The 19,484-nt window shown below is 43.0% G+C and overlaps 1 protein-coding gene across 10 annotated transcripts in view; it reads right to left on the bottom strand.

Moving 5' to 3' along the window:
* SCN8A (sodium voltage-gated channel alpha subunit 8) overlaps window positions 1–19,484 on the bottom strand; it is a 176,529-nt gene that overhangs the window by 120,588 nt on the left and 36,457 nt on the right. The window lies entirely within an intron of this gene.

Below are 19,484 nucleotides of genomic sequence, written 5' to 3'. Positions count from 1 at the left end.
GAATTTGAAAAGTCCATTTCCATGTTTATACAGAGTCCTGAGTTATTTGAAACACGCCTTTAAGAGGGACCTAGGTGGCTCAGTCGGTTAAGAGTCCAACTCTTGGTTTCAGCTCAGGTCATGAGCTCGGGGTCCTGAGATCGAGCCCCCCGTTGGGCTCCACGCTCAGCACAGGGTCTGCTTGAGATTCTCTCTCTCCCTCTCCTCCTCTGCCCCTCCCCAAGCTCTCTCTCTCTCACACACACACACACACACACTCTCTCTCTCTCTCAATAAATAAATCAAATATTTAAACAAAACAAAACACATCTTGGAACAGGGGACTCCCTAACGTCAAAAACAACAGTGTTTGGTGCCTGTCACGAAAGGACCCCGTAGGTGAGTCTTACCATGAAAGCTTTAGGGCTTTACCAGCGTTTCGTCTGGTGCTCATGGTGCTGCTTTTGCTGTTAGTTTTGTGAGCTCCACAGAGACAATCTGGGAAAATTTTTTTAAAAGGCTAAAGACTGTTCTTTCCCTCCTACTTAGCCCTCAGGGTCCACTTCAAGGCAAGTATCCATAAAACTCAAGGCTCCTCAAGAGAACAGTCGTAGAGTTAACTCTAAATAATTTGAGAATGAAATACCCAAGGGCGCCTTTCATAAACACACCCGCAGAGATCCCAGATTTCTCTAGCGGTGGTGATTGCTAAGTGTTGCACAGGCAGTGTGTGGAGTCTCCATGTGGGCTGGTCGGCTCACTCCCTTACAGCATGGGACTAATGAGGCCACAGCCACAAAGACCAGAGGGCTCCATGCTGCGCTGAAAAAAACCCACTGTTCCACAGACCGTGGGGTCCAAGAAGTCATCACGTATGAAGCACAGAATTCTTGAGATGCAAGGGATTTTACAGATACAGTCCATCTCATTTTATAGATTAGGAAACTTGGGGTCCTAAGAGATTGGACAACTTGCCCAAGGTCACAGGGCCAGGATAAAAATCACAACCCAGGCGCTCTGACTCTCCAACGTATAGTTCTTTTATTGTGACCAGTGCCAGTCACCCCCCCTCCTGTCCTACTCTAACCCCCACTACTCCCAGCGGAACAGTCTGGATCACCAAGTACACCACAGGCAAATGCCAATGGTTTTGCTGATCTAAGACTTTATTTACAATGTTTTCCTCAAGCTAGAATTCTTCTCTCATTCCTTTCCTCCTCTCTATCCCTGAATGGTCTCCAGTAAATGCCCGCTCCTCTGCACAACCTTCCCACCAGCTGCAGCCTTTACTAATTTTCCCCCTTGTGAACTCCTGTAGCTTTATCATGATCTTAGTTAATATTTATCCACCACTTACTACGTCTCAGGCACTGTTCCAAGCACCTTGCTTCTGTTAACTCATTTATTTATTTATTTATTTTTTAAAGATTTTATTTATTTATTTGACAGACAGCGAGAGAGGGAACACAAGCAGGGGGAGTGGGAGAGGAAGAAGCAGGCTCCTAGCGGAGGAGCCTGATGTGGGGCTCGATCCCAGAATGCTGGGATCACGCCCTGAGCCGAAGAGAGACGCTTAACGACTGCGCCACGCAGGCGCCCCCTGTTAACTCATTTAATCTCCAGGACAACATATGAGGTAGGTGTCATTATTCTTCCCTTTTAAGAGATGAGAAAACAGAGACACAGAGGCATAATACAGCCTGCCCAAAGTTAGACAGCTAGAAAATGACAAATCAGGATTCAAAACATCCTATTTGCACTGGTTTTGGCTCTTAGCCATTGTTGAATTGCACCCTATAAATTCCCAGAGGGCAAGCATGGTGCCTTAAACTACTTCTGTATCCCTTTCACAAATGATAGGATTATGCCTGAAACCCATTATTGGTTCAAATACCTGGGGACCTCTTGGCTCTCACAGTCACACTCATTCTCCACCCTGGGTCACCTCAGTTCCTACTTAGAGGACAAAGAATACTGCAAGAGTTGCTTCCCCATGGAAGCCATCCAAGCGTCCACTGAAAGATGAATGGATAAAGAAGTTGTGGTACATCCATATAAAATGGAATATTACTCAGCCATAAAAAAGAATGTTATATCTTGCCATTTGCAACAACGTAGATGGACTTAGAGGGCTTAATGCTAAGTGAGATAAGTTAGATAGAAAAAGACAAATACCATATGATCTCACTTATACGTAGACTCTAAAACAGCAGAAACAGACCATAAATACAGAGAACAAACTGATGGTTGCTAAGGCGGGGGAGGGGATTGCCACAGGCAAAGTGGATGCAGGGGAGGGGGAGATACAGGCTTCTAGTTATGGAATGAATACGTCACAGGGATGAAAGGCAGAGCACAGGGAATATAGTCCATGTTATGGTCACAGTGCTGTCTGGTGACAGATGGTAGCTACACTCGTGGTGAGCACAGCACAACCTACAGACTTGTCCAGTCACTATGCTGTGCACCCGAAACTAGTGTAACACTGCAAGTCAAATATTCAAATTGAAAAGAATGAATATACTGCAAGAGGAAGTGACTGAAGATGCTGACAATGCCCGAGACCTGACTGTACAGCCCTGCGTTCTTCACAGGTCAAGCTGTCCAAGGCTAAGTCCTCTGCCTTTGCTTGCAGATCCTGTTTCCTCCTGCCTTCTCCAAGACCATGGTCCCTCAACGATCCCAGCTCCCCCTCACATTCTCGATCTTTTCCTTTTCCTTTCCTACTTCTGTATCTTCTCCCTTTATATCTCCTGCCCCATTCTCTCTCCATGAGGCTTAAGTCCTCATTCTAGTCTATGTTATCCTGGTTCTATCCACAACCACAGTCTCTTCTTCTCTAAGAGCTGGGCTTCTGCAATCTTTCTGCAACACTCTTTCTTTTAGGGATCTCATCTACTCAACATAATCTGCACATGGGTGGGTGATTTTCAGATTTTGATCACCAGCCCTAATTGTTCTCCTGAGTCTCACAACTGCCTGTCACCACTTCAAAATTAAAGCGTGCAAAACCACTCATCTCTTTACTTCCCAAACTGATTCCTCCTCCTGGCTTTCTTACTTCTGTTTTTAGAGCCATCATTTTTCCAGCCATCTAGCAATGACTCTCAGTCATCTTTGCCCTGTCATCCTTCGCTGTCCTTGCCCAACCAGTGACCAGCCTTACTAATCCTTCTTTCTTCCAAGTTTCCACTTTCAACAGTATCATATCACCTGCATCCAGGTCCTACTAGAACAGCCTCCGCTTGTAGACCAGTGCTCAGACCACCAGGCACATCTCTGCTTCCGCTGTGTCATTTCTCTCCCTCAAACCTACCACAGTTGTAAGACGCAATCCAAACTTCTGCCACCCCACTGCCATTCAAGGTCTTCTACAACCTTACGCTTCTCAAACATTCTCTCCTGTTCTTCCCCTACTCTGGGGACTGTTTTTTGATTTTCTAGGCTTTTTTTTTTTTTTAAGGTAGAACATAATAAAGTGTATAGATCTCAAGCGCACAGATGGGCTATTATGTACATATGTATACACCTGTGTAACCACCACCCGGATTAAGTTACGGAAGATTTATTCTAGCAGCCAGACAGCTCTCTTGAGCCCCCTTGTCAATAACCCCCACCGTCACATCACCACTAACCTAGCAAAGGCTAGTCTTCCATCTATCTCCTTAGATTACTTTGGCTGGTTCCTGCACTTCATATAAGCGGAATATAACATACTCTTCAGGGTCTGGCTTCTTTCACTCAACATTCTTTCTATGAAATTTATCTTTGTTGTGTTTGTACCAGTAGTTCATTCTTTTTATTGCTGGCTAGTAGTCCATGTACAAATCCAGCACAGTTTATCCATTTGACCTTGATAGACATTGAGGTTTTTTATTGTTTTAGGCTATCATGGACAAAAGCTGCTAAGGACGTTTTTGCACATGTCTGCTGGTGGCAATATGTGTTCATTTCTCTTCAGATAGAAACAAGAGTGAAATGCTGGGGTTGAAAGAGGGCATGTGTTTGTCTTGCTTTGATGATACCTCCAGAAATGTAAGAGGGTTCCAGCTGTTCTGTATTGTCACCAGACTTAGAAAGGACAGTCTTCTTTATTTCACCCTTTCTGGTGGGTATGCACATAGGTACTGTACATAGTTTTTTAAAAAATGATTTATTGAGGTGAAATTTATATAACCTAAAATTAACCATTTTAGAGTGAACTCAGTGGCAATTAGTACACTCACAATGTAGAGCAATTACCAAGTCTATTTAGTTCCAAAACATTTCCATCACTCCAGAGTAAAACCCTTTACCCACTAATTAGTTTCTCTTCATTCCTCTTCCTGTCCACCCCCCACTCCTGCCCTGAGCTCCTGTTCTGGCTCTCGTGATCTATTCTGGATATTCATACAGATGAAAGCTTACAGTAAGTAATCTTTTGGGTCAGCCTTCTTTCACTTGGCATAATATTTTGTTTTTCTTTTTTTAAAGATTTATCTATTTATTTGAGAGAGAGAGAGAGAGCAAGCATGAGCAGGGGGTAGGGAGAGAGGGAGAAGCAGACTCCCCGCTGAGCAGGGAATGTGGGACTGGATGTGGGACTGGATGTGGGGCTAGATGTGGGACTAGATCCCAGGACCCCGGGATCATGACCTAAGCCAAAGGCAGACGCTTAGCCGACTGAGCCACCCAGGTGTCCCTCTTGTTTTCAGTTCTTATGAGTATATGCCTAGGAGTGGGATTGCAGGGTCATATGTAACAGCATGTTTAATTTTTTGAGGAAATGCCAAACTTTTTCCACAGTGGCTGACCCATTTTGCATTCTGACCAACAATGTAAGGATCCAATTTCTCCATATCCGAGCCAATGCTTATTTTCCTTTTAAATTTTTTTTTAATTTTTAATTTTTTTTTATAGTATTACAGCCATCCTAGTGGGTGTGAGTGGTGTCTCATTGTGGGTTTTGGTGTGCATTTCTCTACTGACTGAAGAGGTTGAGCAGTTTTTCTTGTCTGGGGGCTTACTGGAGTTTTAATTTGCTTTTTTCTGAGGGTACTGAGCACCTTTTCACACGTTTATTGACCATTTAGATATCCTCCTTTGTGAAATACCAGTTTGTCTTGGGCCACTTTTTTCTATTGGTCACCTGCATTTTCTTATTGATTTGTTGGAATTCTTTGGATATTTTCCATACAAGTCATCTGTCAGATATATCTCAAATGTTTTTCTCCTTTTTACCTTCTTAATGGTGTCTTTTGATAAAAAGTAGTTCTTAAACATAACATAAAAAAAAAGTAGTTCTTAAATTTGCTAAAATCCAACTTATCCATTTTCTCTTTCATGTTTTGTTCTGAGAACTCTTTGCTTATCCCAAGGTCAGGCAGCTACTAGCCTATGTTTTTTCTTTTAGAAGCCTTATTGTTTTACCTTTCTTATTTAGATTTCAAATAATTCGGAGCTGAGTTTTGTATATAAGATAGAGGTCTAGGTTCTTCCCCGCCCCTCAACATGGATATCTAATTGACCCAGTATCGCTCAATAAAAAGGCTGGTCACTGTTATTTTCACTGACTTCTAAATATACTTTCATTTTCTTGTTTTAAATCTCCTGAAGTCTTTCTTTGCTTTTCATTCAAGTTCTATTCATCCATTTAAACCAGCTTAAATTCTTCTTCTGAGAAACCTGTCTTGCAAAAAGTAAAAATAAACTTTTTAGATTTAGAGGGAACTTAGAGACCATCCAGTCCAACTTTCCTTACTTTACAGATAAGAGAACTTTCCAGGAAGCGAGAAAGGCTCGGTTATCTAACTGCTACTTAGTGGCGGACGTAAAACTACGGCACAAGTCTCTCGGCCTCCAACATAACGCTCTTCTCACCATACCACACGGCCTTTTAGGCAATGCACCTCGCCCGTCATGCGGCCCCAGTCTCAGTTTTCTTCCTCTTGCAGGGCCAGATGAAACACCCAGCCCAGATGATGAAGGAACAAGAGAAGTGACTTTTAGCCCTAATGGTTCTGAAAGAGACTGAACTGGACTTAAAGTTGGGGGAAAGAGATTATTAGGGTTCCCTTCTCTTGGTCATCCAGGAGGATTAAGGCCTTAAAATATCAGCTGTGGCCTGTACCCACAACTAGAAATGAATCTAAATTAAGGGGAGAGGGGTACAAGAGGGAAGGAAAACTGGCTTTGGAGTGGTTGTAACGGATGAAGGAAGAGAAGTCATCCAGGAGGAACTGTTAACAGAAACATTATAGGCAAGGGCACTCAAGAAAAATGTTAAGAGGAGGGTCAAATAGCAAGTAGTATTAAAAACTTGTGTCTGCCTTGAAAAAAAAGAACAAAGTTGGGGGACTTACACTTTACGACAGCAACGATTACTACAAAGATCCAGTCACCAAAGCAGTGTGGTACCGATGAAGGATAAAAGCAGAAAAATGTTCACCTGTAGCCCAGAAGGCCGACTTACAGCCTGTGTAGTTCCAATAAGGATCCAGTATGTGCTGGTTGCCACATTCTTAAAAGAGTCTCATGGCTGCCTGTACATCTCACCCATAGTCGATATCGAACAGAACGATAAGCACCAGAGAAATCTTGTGAAAGTAGTTTTACGAGTAGAAATTCAAAGAAGACATTTATGATCTAATATGCCCTGCACGACTCCACCCCCTTGAGCACTCAGCATGTTAACGACCAGCTTTATACAGCAAAAGTGCAGCTCTGTCTACCCACGGGTCCTGTCCCCCAGCTACTTAAATAAACTAAGTTGCACCATACAACATCTCAAGAATTCTTTCCTGGCTGTTGCAGTCCACAATCCCGTACCAGTACTGGCATAAAGATAGACATATAGACCAATGGAATAGAGAGCCCAGAAACAAATCCTCAGATATATGGTCAAATGATTGTCAACAAGGGTGACAAGACCCTTCAATGAGGAAATGGTCAGGTTTTTCAACAAACGGTCCTGGGAAAACTAGATATCTACATGCAGAAGAGTGAAGTTGGACACTTATTTTACACTATACACAAAAATCAACGCAAAATGGATTAAATATCTAAATGCAAGAGCTAAACCTATAAATCTCTTTAGAAGAAAATGTAGACGGAAATCTTCATGACATTGGATTTGGCAAGGATTTCTTGCATGTGACACCAGAAGCACAGCAACAACAACAAAACAGATATAACTGGACTTCATCAAATAAAAACCTTTGTGCCTCAAAGGACACTAACAAGAAAGTGAAAAGGCAACCCAGAATGGGAGAAAGTATTTGCAAATCATATATCTCATAAAAGATTAATGCTCAGACTACATTTTTAAAAATCCTACAACTCAACAACAAAGAACAAACAACCTAATTAAAAATGGACCAGGGAGGGGGGCACGTGCATAGCTCAGTTGGTTAAGCGTCTGCCTTCAGCTCAGGTCATGATTCCAGGGTCCTGGGATGGAGTCCCGCATCAGGCTCCCTGCTCAGCGGGGAGTCTGCTTCTCCCTCTCCCTCTGCCCCTCTCTCTCCACTCATGCTCTCTCTGTCTCTCTCAAATAAATAAATAAAATCTTAAAAAAAAAATTCTCACTGCCTCTCCCTCTGCCCTGCCCCCGCGCACCCTCTCTCTCTAAAATAAATAAATAAATCCTTTAAAAAAAATGAGCAGAGATGGGGCGCCTGGGTGGCACAGCGGTTCAGCGTCTGCCTTCGGCTCAGGGCGTGATCCCGGCGTTACGGGATCCAGCCCCACATCAGGCTCCTCTGCTATGAGCCTGCTTCTTCCTCTCCCACTCCCCCTGCTTGTGTTCCCTCTCTCGCTGGCTGTCTCTATCTCTGCCGAATAAATAAAATCTTTAAAAAAAAAAAAATGAGCAGAGGACTTGAATAGACATTTCTGCAAAGTAGACATACGAATGGCCAATAACCACACAAAAAGGGGCTCAACATCACTAATCATTAGGGAAATGCAAATCAAAACCACAATGAAATCAACTTCACAGTCACCAGAGCGGTTAATATAAAACAAAACAAAACAGAAAATAACAAGTGTTGGCAAGAATGTGGAAAACGTGGAACCCTTGTGCTGCTGTGTGGTAGTCCCTCAAACAATTAGACATAAAATTTCTACAAGATTCAGCAATTCCACTTTTAGAATTATATCCAGAGGAATTGAAGGCAGGGACTCAAACAAATATTCGTACCCCCATCGTCACAGTAGCATTATTCACAAGAGCCAAAAGGTGGAAGCAACCCAAATGTCCACGGATAGACGACGAATGGATAAACGAGATGTGCTCTACCCACACAATGGAATATTACTCAGCCTTAAAAAGTAAGGAAATTTTGGGGGCGCCTGGGTGGCTCAGTCGGTTAAGCGTCTGCCTTTGGCTCAGGTCATGATCTCAGGGTCCTGGGGTCGAGTCCCATGTTGGGCTCCCTGCTCAGTGGGGAGTCTGCTTCTCCCTCTCCCTCTCCCCAGCTCGTGCTTTCTCTCTCTCTCTCTCAAATAAATAAATAAATAAATAAATAAATAAATAAATTCTTTTTAAAAAAGAGACAAATACTGTATGATTCCACTTATATGAGGTACCTATAGTCAAATATATAAGGACAAAAAGTAGAATAGTGATTACTTGGGGCTAAGGGGAGGGAGCGATGGAAAATTATTTAAATGGGTACAGAGTTTCAGTCTGGGATGATGAAAAAGTTATGCACGTGGACACTGGTGATGGATGTCCAACAATGTGAATGTGCTTAACACCACTGAACTGTACATTTAAGATGGTAAATTTTATATTATGTATATTTTACCACAATTTTTTTAAAAAGGAAAAAAAAAGACAAACAATACATTTAGTGTGCTCCTTACTATATGCCAGGAACTATATTGAGGATCAGTGTAGCTCCCTGCCTTCAGGGACCTTTAAAGTCCTCTGGGGGTGGCAGACCAGTAAACAGGCAAGGACAGTATGATAAATCCAATGAAGTAAAATAGGCTTTTATAGACATGCACAAGCAGGACACCTAATCTAGTTTGGAGAGATCAAGGAAGGCTTTCTGGAGAAAGGGACATCTCAGCTAAAGCCTGAAGGACGGCTGGTGGAGTGGCGGATGGCAGGAAAATGGACCGAACTCTGCAGGAAGAAGAAGCAGCATATACAAGAGACCACAGAAAAGGGAGATCAAGCCACCTGGCTACTGCCAACAGTTCAGCGTAAGCAGACTTCCGAAGATAACAGATAAGCAGGTGCCACATCAGGAAGGCCAAGACCTTATCATGGGCAGGAGTTTTGATTTTATCCTGAAGTCAATAAGGAGATACTGAAGGTTTTTAAATAGGGAATGGCTTGATCAAAGTTGCATTTCAGAAAGATTATTCCAGCTGCAGTGTGCAGAATGAGATAGGCAGTGGGGAGACGGGGTGCGGGAGGAGAGAGATCGGGTGAAGAAGACCAGGTAGAACACCGCTGTAGCAATTCTGGTGAGAGGTGAGGACAGCCTGAACCAGGCAGCAGCAAGAGGGAGAACACACTGAACAGTCCTGTCGACTAACTGAAGTGCGAAGTAAGTAGACGGAAAACCGAGAAGGAGGTCCGGATTTTTTTCATGGGCAAATGGCTGGAAGGTAGTAAAATTCACTGATGGGAGAATAAGATGTGCTGCACAGTTGGGGGTGAAGATGATGACTTCTCACTTTTAAATATGCTGAGTCTGAGTTGCTCTGGAACATCCAAATGGACCCCCGAAATAGGCAGCAGATGGGCCGCTCTGAAGTTCAGGGGAAAGACTTAACCACAAGCACTAAAAGAAGAGAAGTCTGGTGCAGCACCATAGCCGGCCCCTGAGAACCGGCAGCCAGCTCTCTGCATGCTGATCGACAGCTCGTTTGGAATCAGCCAGGGGAGCCGCTCTGCACTGGGAGGAAGGTGGGCGGCTCTTATCACCAAAGAGAAAAATGCAGCCAGATGGATGGAGTTTACACTGTCCCCACTCGCTAGGCCCCTCCTTCCCCAAGTGACAACTAGATGCTAGGCTGCCAATTTTCTTTGTCACTTACAGATTTCATTTTGGGAAATCATATAACAGTTCTAGAAATTGAAATAAAAACAATTTTGTCAAACCTTAGTTTTACTCATTTGAAACATAAAAAATTGCAGTCCTAACCCTCTCTTGATAACATCAAAATCTGGCTCTCCCTCCTACGAGATTTTATGGCCCGTCCTCACCCTGGCGACTGTCAGCACCCATGCTAACTGAGAGCTGCCCTGCGCATTCTTCTGGCTTTCCACCTCATGAGGCCACCGCGAGGTTTGCTCCTCCTAAGCCTCACGCCCAACAAACTTTCCCAGAGCTGATCTATTTTTGCCTCTGATTCTCAATAACCGGTCTCTTCCTAATCCCTTTGAGACAGTCACTCTTCAATGATTTACACCTACGTCTTCCCCAGATACCTTTCGAAGGGTCTGTTTATGGAATGCTTTGGCCTAATATGGATCTAAACATAGGACTGACCATGATAAATAAGTCAGTCTACCCGGAGGGGCCTGTGAAGCACTTAACACTCTTGAGTACATGAGTGTTTTGATATAAAAAAGCATTTAAATGAAGTCAAAACCAGTGATTATAATGATTGTAAATGGATCCAAAAGCTTCTCTGAGCAGGTCCCGTCAGGCCAAAATGAAGATAGAATTCCACTTTGTCTATATATCCATACAACCATAAAGCCACCTCTTCTATCTCAAGATATGGCCCAGTCAAGAGGCCCTTAGACTGCCATCTCCCTGGCCCTGCAGACCCGACAAGTCAAAACTGCCCTCTGTTTTATCACTTAACCCTTATCACCAATTTTCTTTTTTTTTCAAATGTAACTGGCTTTCTGTGTTCCTTTATTTCTTCCACAAGGCACAGGAGTTTTCCCCTTTACATCCCACACCCTAAACCCCTTGTAGACTCTGGTTGTTGCCCCCACATCTATTGTCATTCTCTTCACTAGTCTCCTGATTCGAGTTACAGTGCAAACAACTTTTTCCTGCTCACTGCATCATAACTGCAATTTGTGATCTGCGGTTCTCTACTTCTTTCACCTCAGTTCCAACATGCACCTTAGATTTTAACCCCAATTTCCGATGCCTTCCTTTCAGTCATATTGAGACTCTCCTCTCCACCTATTCGGTACTTCCTCCCCTCCCCAGTGGTCTAAAGAGAGAGCAGATGTAGTCTTATTTTCCACTAGATTGTTTGTGTTTTCCAGGGAATGAAACTATTGACACGTTGAGCATCTAGAAAAGAAATGTCACTGAATAGATGTTCCTACGTCTAAGGAAAACCAAAACATTCTGGAAGTTGCAGTCTGCTCCAGGTATCTTTTTTTTTTTTTTAAGATTTTATTTATTTATTTGACAGAGAGAGAGACAGCCAGCGACAGAGGGAACACAAGCAGGGGGAGTGGGAGAGGAAGAAGCAGGCTCCAGCGGAGCAGGGAGCCCGATGTGGGGCTCGTTCCCAGGACCCTGGGATTACGCCCTGGGCCGAAGGCAGACGTTTAACGACTGAGCCACCCAGACGCCCCTTTGCTCCAGGTATCTTAAGCTTCCAGTACAACCCCAGAGCCCAGATAAGAAACTCACTGTACACATTCTCCATCAGTGTTTATTGGGCATGGTGGGAACAGCAAAAATCCTTCTATATCAAGGAATATGGCTGGGGGTAGAGGGAGAAAAGTACTTGTACACACAAAAAAATCATTATTTTTTATTATGTTATTATTCTATAATTGAGGAAAAGATACCAACACATCTCATAGTTCATGTCTTTTCCTTTCCAACTGGACAGAGTCAATCAGCTTAAGTCCACTGAATATATGATTTGGGTTAGAGATTCACTGCTTCTGACAAAAATCCAATGGTTTTAAGCTTTGCCTCTACTCTATAGTGACTATCAGACCTACTAAAATGACAAAGTGCAGGGGTTAATACGGTGTCTAACAAGTAGAAAGTACACAGTAAATATTAGTTAATACCACCTGTGCTATCAGTTTAATTTTTTCCATTTCATTCAATCTTTATAAAATATATAAAAATCCAAAACAGTGTCTGAAAATCATTGCATAAATCTTGCTGAACAAAGATGAAATCACTGTGGAATTAAACTTTTGGTGCGCAGTCAGCGACACGAAATACTAAGTATAAATGTTCATTTTTCAGTTGATACAAAAAAAATCCAAATGTGGATATAAAAGGTAGCCACGGAGTATCAATATCTCATGTGTACCAAAGACAAATGTAGACCAGTGTAGGCAAGATACTCTCTACTACTTTATAGACTGCACACAGCCAAAGGCGTGCCTGCCAGCTTCAGCTGCAGAATGAAGATGACTGACCCTCAACAGAGAAAGAGATGGTGGAAACGCTTGCTGGACTTAGAACATCTTTCACAACTGAAGAGGAAGGTATGGACTATGATAACATCAGCATCACAGCGTTGTTATTACTTTTGTCTGCATATGCTTTTTTCATATCATAGAGAATTCAGAAGTTAAGGCACAATATTTCACAGCTGTCCTTATCTTTGCCATCTTCAAAAATACGGCATTTGACTATAATAAGAGTTATGAGGTGTCTACTCTCCATTATTGGTAAGACTCTAACCCATACGCTTCCATACAGCTTGACAATTTCCAATCATATTAGTTTTGGACAGCTGACATTACCTTTGCTCTAGAGTTTGTTTTGCTTTGTTTTTTTAAATTATGACATCAGATCAAGACCTCTGCCACCACCCCTAAAAGAGAAACATTCCTAGACCAAGACTGAGAAACTGAGATGATAGTTCAGATATTGTCACTGACCAGCTGTATGGCCCTTAATAATTCAATTTACCTACCCAAGGCTTGGTCTTACTTAAAAAGAAGGGAAGTGAGTGAAATCGTTTATAGAGCCAGCTCTGCAGTTTGCCAGCTAACTGACCTTGGGAAAATTACATAATCTTAGGAGCTTCCATTTCCTCATTTAAGGGTTAAATCAGATAATGCATGTGAAGTAGGTCTCAATAAATAAATACTGATAATCACACTACTGATAATAATAGCATATAGTAACTACATGTACCAGGCATAGTACTAAAAACTTTTATATAATCTTTTTGATCCTTCTAACAACTCTGTGAGGTACATTTTGTCATTATTCCACATTGATGAGAAAACTGAAGCAGAGAGGTTAAGTAACTTGCCCGAGATCAGACTGGGATTCGAACCCGAGCTGTTTGGCTCTAGGGTCTGTGTTCTTAACCATTTCACTACACTACTTCTTATCAGCACTCTTTCCCTTTCTGTACCCCTTCAAAGATCCCTTTTAGCTCTATGATTCCATAAACATAAATTAATTAGCTGCCCTGGATTCTGACAGGCTAAGCAAAGTTAGCCTCTCTGACAGAATTACTGAGGTTCTAAACATATAGGCTTACATCAGAAAGAACAATAGGTTGAATAAAGAAATGAACATGGAGGGTAAAAAGAAGTCTAGTACTGTTCCATTGATCCCTACCACATGACCGAGATCATCCATTCAATACGCATGTCTTTTCTTTTTTTTAAGGTTTTATTTATTTGCTTGACAGAGAGAGGGAGACACAGCCAGCGTGAGAGGGAACACAAGCAGGGGGATGGGAGAGGAAGAAGCAGACTCCCAGCGCAACAGGGAGCCTGATGTGAGGCTCGATCCCAGGACCCCGGGATCATGCCCTGGGCCGAAGGCAGACGCTTAACGACTGAGCCACCCAGGTGCCCTTAATACGCGCTTCTTGAGTGTCTACTATGCAGCCTGGAAAGCTTGGAACTCAGAAGACTGATAATCCCAACACATTCTAAGTCACTATCTGTCAATCTTGTAACGGAGATTCCCACACTGAATGGTAGAAAGTTGGTTTAAAATGTTAACGTTTTTTGTTTTCAATCAGTGGAAGTCTTTCTCAAGTAAAATGCTGGATGAAATGTCAATAATACGGGTAAAAGTAACTCTGCTCTAATTGAAGTAGGGCCCACGGTCCACCTCACTCCTCTCAGATCACCCCTGAAGACATCCCTGTGGAGTGCCAGGATGGCCCCAAAACTAGTACACAAGATAACGGCTGGGTCTCTTTCAACTCCAGAATTCAATGGACAGCTCCTAGAACACTGGATGTGGGATTGCTCACTAACAAAGTTCACTTGATATGGACATACAACAGTATATGCAAGTGGTCACGCGCCTGTCTGCAAAGCTGGTGCGGTAGCTATAAAGGTTAGGATAATATATATTGCCAGGCACTTTATAAACATTACCTTTAATCCTCACAACAACCTCATAAGGCAGGTATTGACAGCTTCATTTTACAAGTGAGGAAAGAGAGAATCAAAGAAAAAATAAGAATTCCCAAGGTCACATGCGAAGCAGCCTCCATCCAAAGCCCACATGCTTTCCCTGGTACCATGATGCCTCTGACAATGACTCAGGTCAAGCATTGCCTACTCCAAAGAACTCTACAAACAAGATGAAGACTTTTAATGAAAACATGAGAACTGACAGCTTGCGTGGAGTTTTGCTATGCAGGCAACACACAGGTCACTTCACTGGTCAAAAAAGGTGACACCCAAACTGGGTCACACTGTATGGCATACAAACAGCGTGGAGCGCGGCTAAGAGGTCTGAGTATAGGCACCACGAAGGTCTCCTCGAGCTTGTAGGGTTTTTGCTCTTCACTCGCTCAATCAATCACTGGTGGATGGCAGGGCAGACCCACTACGTGGTTACTAGAAGACAGCGTGCTGACCAAACTCAGAGGCATCACTCGCTCTTGTATGAGGGTGCAGGGGAAGGGAAGACGCGTCACTCAAGCAGTCACTGTGCAGTGCACTCGGACACGGTGACTACAAGCAGGGAGACACACACGGCGGGATGGCCACGGGGATAATAAAATCATCTTCCTCACACAGGGTTACCGCAAGGAGCAGATGAGAGAGAATGTCAGGAGCTCCTGAAGCGTCATACACATGAAAATACGGTAATACCCCACAGCCTGGCTGTGAACCGTCAGGAAATCACAGCAGCGAACAATCCAACGTGGTCAGCCATGCTTAAAACCAGGGTAGGTCTTTCCTGAATGAGATTTCGGACTTGCCAGGAGTCTTGGGAGACCGAGCTGACAGTGACAGACTCTGCCAACAGCTGCTGAGGCTTTAAACGAAGGCACCTCCTACTCGCCCAGCGCTCGAGTGTTTCCGGAGCGCTTCCGCGTCCTTTACCTCGTCTCACCCTCACCTGGGGGGCAACTACTGCCAGACCCAGCTTCACGGAAGAGGTGTTCGGGGTCAGAGAGGTTAACTGCCTTGCTTTGTATCGAACAGCCAGTGACGCCGGGACAAAATATTAAATGGTCCCCCATCCACCTTCTAAGGAGGGAGAATTTCCCTCCCGTTGAGACTAGCCATCTTCCCCGTGCCGAACAGAACAATGAGTAAGAAGGGAAAGGGGGAAACGCTACCCGATCACACTGATAATGGCGGTGATGGTGAAGAGGCCAGGAAGGAAAACTCTGGCAATGCCGCTGATGCCTGAGATGGCTTGCAGTGGGGCTGGGGCGCTTGGGGACAGAAAGAAAAGGAGAAAGAAAGGAAGAAAGGAGACAGGACAAGGATGATATGGAGTGGCTAAAGAATACCTTTTAGCAGGTCTAGCGGACTAACGCCCAAAACATCCTGCTAATCTCTTTAAGAATCATCGGGTAAACGCCTGCATCACTCACGAAGTCTTTTGGAATTGAATTTGTATGTGTTTTGTTTCTGTTGTGTTGTTGGGTGCTTTCGTTTTTACCGTGCCTTAAGACAAGTGCAGGGAAGCCTACAAAAGCAGGCAGTTACATCTGAGTGCCAAGCGGCAGGGTGCGGGCTGGCATTCGGTGCTTCTGCCTTCTACCCCAGCACTCTTCTGCTGCGATAACACACTGCTGCGAAGCACTGTGGACATGACGTGGACAGCGACTGTCCACTTTGAGGTCGACAGCCTCCGTGAACACTGCCAGCCACGCCTGCACGGAAACATCACCTCCAAATACAAAGCACAGCCACGCGCGTCCCCGTACTGTTAGCAATGCTTTCACAAGTGCTCTCCAACTGGACTTCCACAACCACCCGCTGACGGGCCCGCAGAGCTTCCGTGACTTGCTCAGGGTCACAAAGACAGCAAGTAGCAGAGTCAGGACTTAAACTCACAGTCGTGGCTCTTCGTCCAGCGTGTTTTCCTATAGCGTGACGTTTCTCATTCAGGAAAAGAATGTTACGATGGGACAAGCACAGTGGTAGCAAGGTGAGAAATAGATTTCTCATCTCATCTGTAATGTATCAACAAAACTTACTCTTATACTCTTCCCTAAGATGTCCAAAGTTCTCCCTCTCTCTCTCTAGTCAGAAAAGGTGGGATTAGCAAATATTTTGTAGGAAACATTAAAACAGAAAACTGTTCGTAACTGTTACGGTACCCTGACTGTTGTCAACTACCTCACCGATGACAAATGAATTTGACTAATCCTCACAGCTGGCACAACCCATGCAAACCTCAGGGACAGGACAGTAATTCTAAACTGTAGACACAAGTGGAAATTGATACGAAATTTAGCTTTGATGGCCATGGCTTCCTTCTGCTCAAAAATCTTCAGACTCTCCACTGCTTTTTGATTAAAATTTCAAATGTTTAAACGAGCACTCAGGGCCCTTTTCAGCCTATTAATAGCTATTCTCTGCTAGTAGCTTAGGCTTCACGAAACCATCCCTCACTCCTACTGTACTTTTCCACTCCTAACCTTTGCTTGTGCCATCCCCTCTGCCCAGAACGCTCTCCTGCCTAACCTTGCTTGGGACGGCTGTTCATATTCCCCCTCCTCAAAATAACTTCTCCTGCCCCTCAGTACTTTATGTCAATTCCTAAAACACTATTTTAAATCACAGCTTTATGTGTGTGTGTTTCATTTTCCCTAATTATAAACGCCTCAAGGGCAAAGATCACACTTATTAATCACGGCATCCTTGCCTTGCATTGTGCTTTGTCCACAAAGAGGAACACAATAGGACATCAAATAAATGTTTGTGGCAAAAATGAAAGAATGGTATTTAGAAATTAATTCAGAAGTTCAGAAAGTAGAAAGCAAATCGACTCTAAAACCTCTTAAATAATGCACCTAGCAGTATGAGATCTTCAAGATTCAAGGGAACCAGGGCTCAAATCAACTACAGAACTAAATTTCTGCTAATCACCTTTCCACACACCGTAGTCGAAGATCTCCACGATAAAGGTTAAGTGATGATTTGGGAATATGACACCTATCGTCAATAAAACAGAGCATCCACTTGGGCTGAAGACACCATGCCTTCCATTCAGACCACCAGGGGGAAGATGGCAGCAATCTGAATAGTTGGGCCCAACAGTCTGACTGACTCCTGATATTGATAGGAGTGTGATATGTTGAGGCATTCTATAAAAACTGTGTGAAAACATGAATACTCAGGATAGCAGTTCCCTTGGAGAAATGTAGTGATTAAGAGAGGCAGGAGGAAAGCTTCTGGGCTGCTGGTTACACAGGTGTGTTCAGAGTACGCTCATGATTTCTACATTTTCCTAAATGCATGTTGTATTTCAAGAAGTATTTATAAAATGAATACTGGTAAAACAACTTATCTAATATTAAAAAATCAGACCATTTAAAGCAAGATTTAAAAATAACACTTCAAATCAGATTAAGAGGAAGGAGCAACCAATTTAACAATTTTTTATCATTAATTATGTCAATCCTGGGTATACTTTCTTCATTCCCTATTTCCTCATTCATTATTTCTAGTAAGGCATTGGCATTTAAAACTCTGGCTTTTCATTTCTCCACTGAAAGGTTCTAGAGAGAATTCTGGAATTCTTATTACTCAACCTAATTACTTCTCTTGTACCTATACGCAGAAAACCCAGTTTAAAATTTTCCATCAGTTGGGAGTTTCCGGAAGGTCCCCTTCAGCGGTGACCTTTTCATCCATTTGTTCATTCAAGAATTATTTACCAGTGCTTTCTATGTGCCAGACACCGTGCCAGATACCAAGGAATGATTCTATAATGAACAAAATAGCTGCATCCGATCCTGTGGAGCTTAAACTGCAGTAGAGACAGATGGATTACCAGCCAACTACCATGCAGGGACACAACAGCATTAAGGTACCCAGTACCTTATCAGGTACCGGGGATTCACATAATCCAGAATTAGGGGCAGATGGGTGTGGGATGGGGCGGAGGTAGGGTTTCCTATTAAAAGTAATATCTGAGCTGAGAAGAAAGTTTGTTCTATGAACATGTGAAATGTATGACGTTGTAGGTACAAGGCAAACAGAAAAGTTAAAATTAAGTTTATTCCTCCGCAATTTGATCCAGACCATCTTCAACCCCATGAGAACTTCTTCTAATTAGGAAGTGGTTAGCTTATCAACCATGCTGTCGGTCTTGCAAAATCATTATTTGTCTTAACATGATTTTATGTAATACTAAATAGCATCCTTTGGCTTTAAAAATCATAGCAGTTTTTTTCCTCTAAACCTAATTCCTTCAAAACAAAAAAAAAATTTTAAAGCAAAAAGAACAGTAAAGCACTCATCAAATTAAAGTGTTTGAAAATTATAGCCAGTTAAAGTAACTGTAAAATAGTCTCCAGTCCAGACTGGAGAAAAAGCCCTGAGTGGCTGCCAATACTACTTTACTGTCTTATTTGGATATCCTGTGACCTCTTTTTAAAAAATAACATTTAGGGGCACCTGGGTGGCACAGCGGTTAAGCATCTGCCTTCGGCTGAGGGCGTGATCCCGGCGTTCTGGGATTGAGCCCCACATCAGGCTCCTCCGCTATGAGCCTGCTTCTTCCTCTCCCACTCCCCCTGCTTGTGTTCCCTCTCTCACTGGCTGTCTCTATCTCTGTAGAATAAATAAATAAAATCTTTAAAAAAAATAAAAATAAAAAAAAAATTAAAAATAACATTTATTTTTCTGGTTATAAAAATAATATGTATTTCATCGCAGAACACTACGAAAATACAGGAAAATAAAAAAAATAAAGATCATCTATGAGCCTAATACTCACAGAACTTCTGTTAAATCCTTCCATGTTCTTTCCTTCACCTATAATTTTACAAAGCTGGGGTCATATTCTTTATACATTGCTATAGACCAAACTGAATACTTGTGTCCCGCCCAAATTCATATGTTAAATGATAAAAGATAGAGGCTTTCATAAAACAGACCTCAGAGGGCTCCCTTGCCCCTTCCGCCACATGAGGTCACAGCAAAGAGAAGGCCTGTATGAAAGGAAGGAGGCTCCCCCCACACACTGCATCTGCTAGCACCTTGATCTTGGACTTGCCAGCCTCCAGAACTGAGAAATACATGTCTGTTGTCCCTAAGCCACCCGGTCTATGGTATTTTTGTTATAGGAACCTAAATGAACTAAGACGTATATTTTGAATCCTTTTTA

The sequence above is a fragment of the Ursus americanus genome, chromosome 25, assembly GCF_024610735.1.
Source record: "Ursus americanus isolate L20-20 chromosome 25, mUrsAme1.1.p, whole genome shotgun sequence".
NCBI classification, from domain to species: domain Eukaryota; kingdom Metazoa; phylum Chordata; class Mammalia; order Carnivora; family Ursidae; genus Ursus; species Ursus americanus.
Note: the sequence above shows the minus strand (reverse complement) of the source record. Positions and strands in the feature narration are given on the sequence as shown.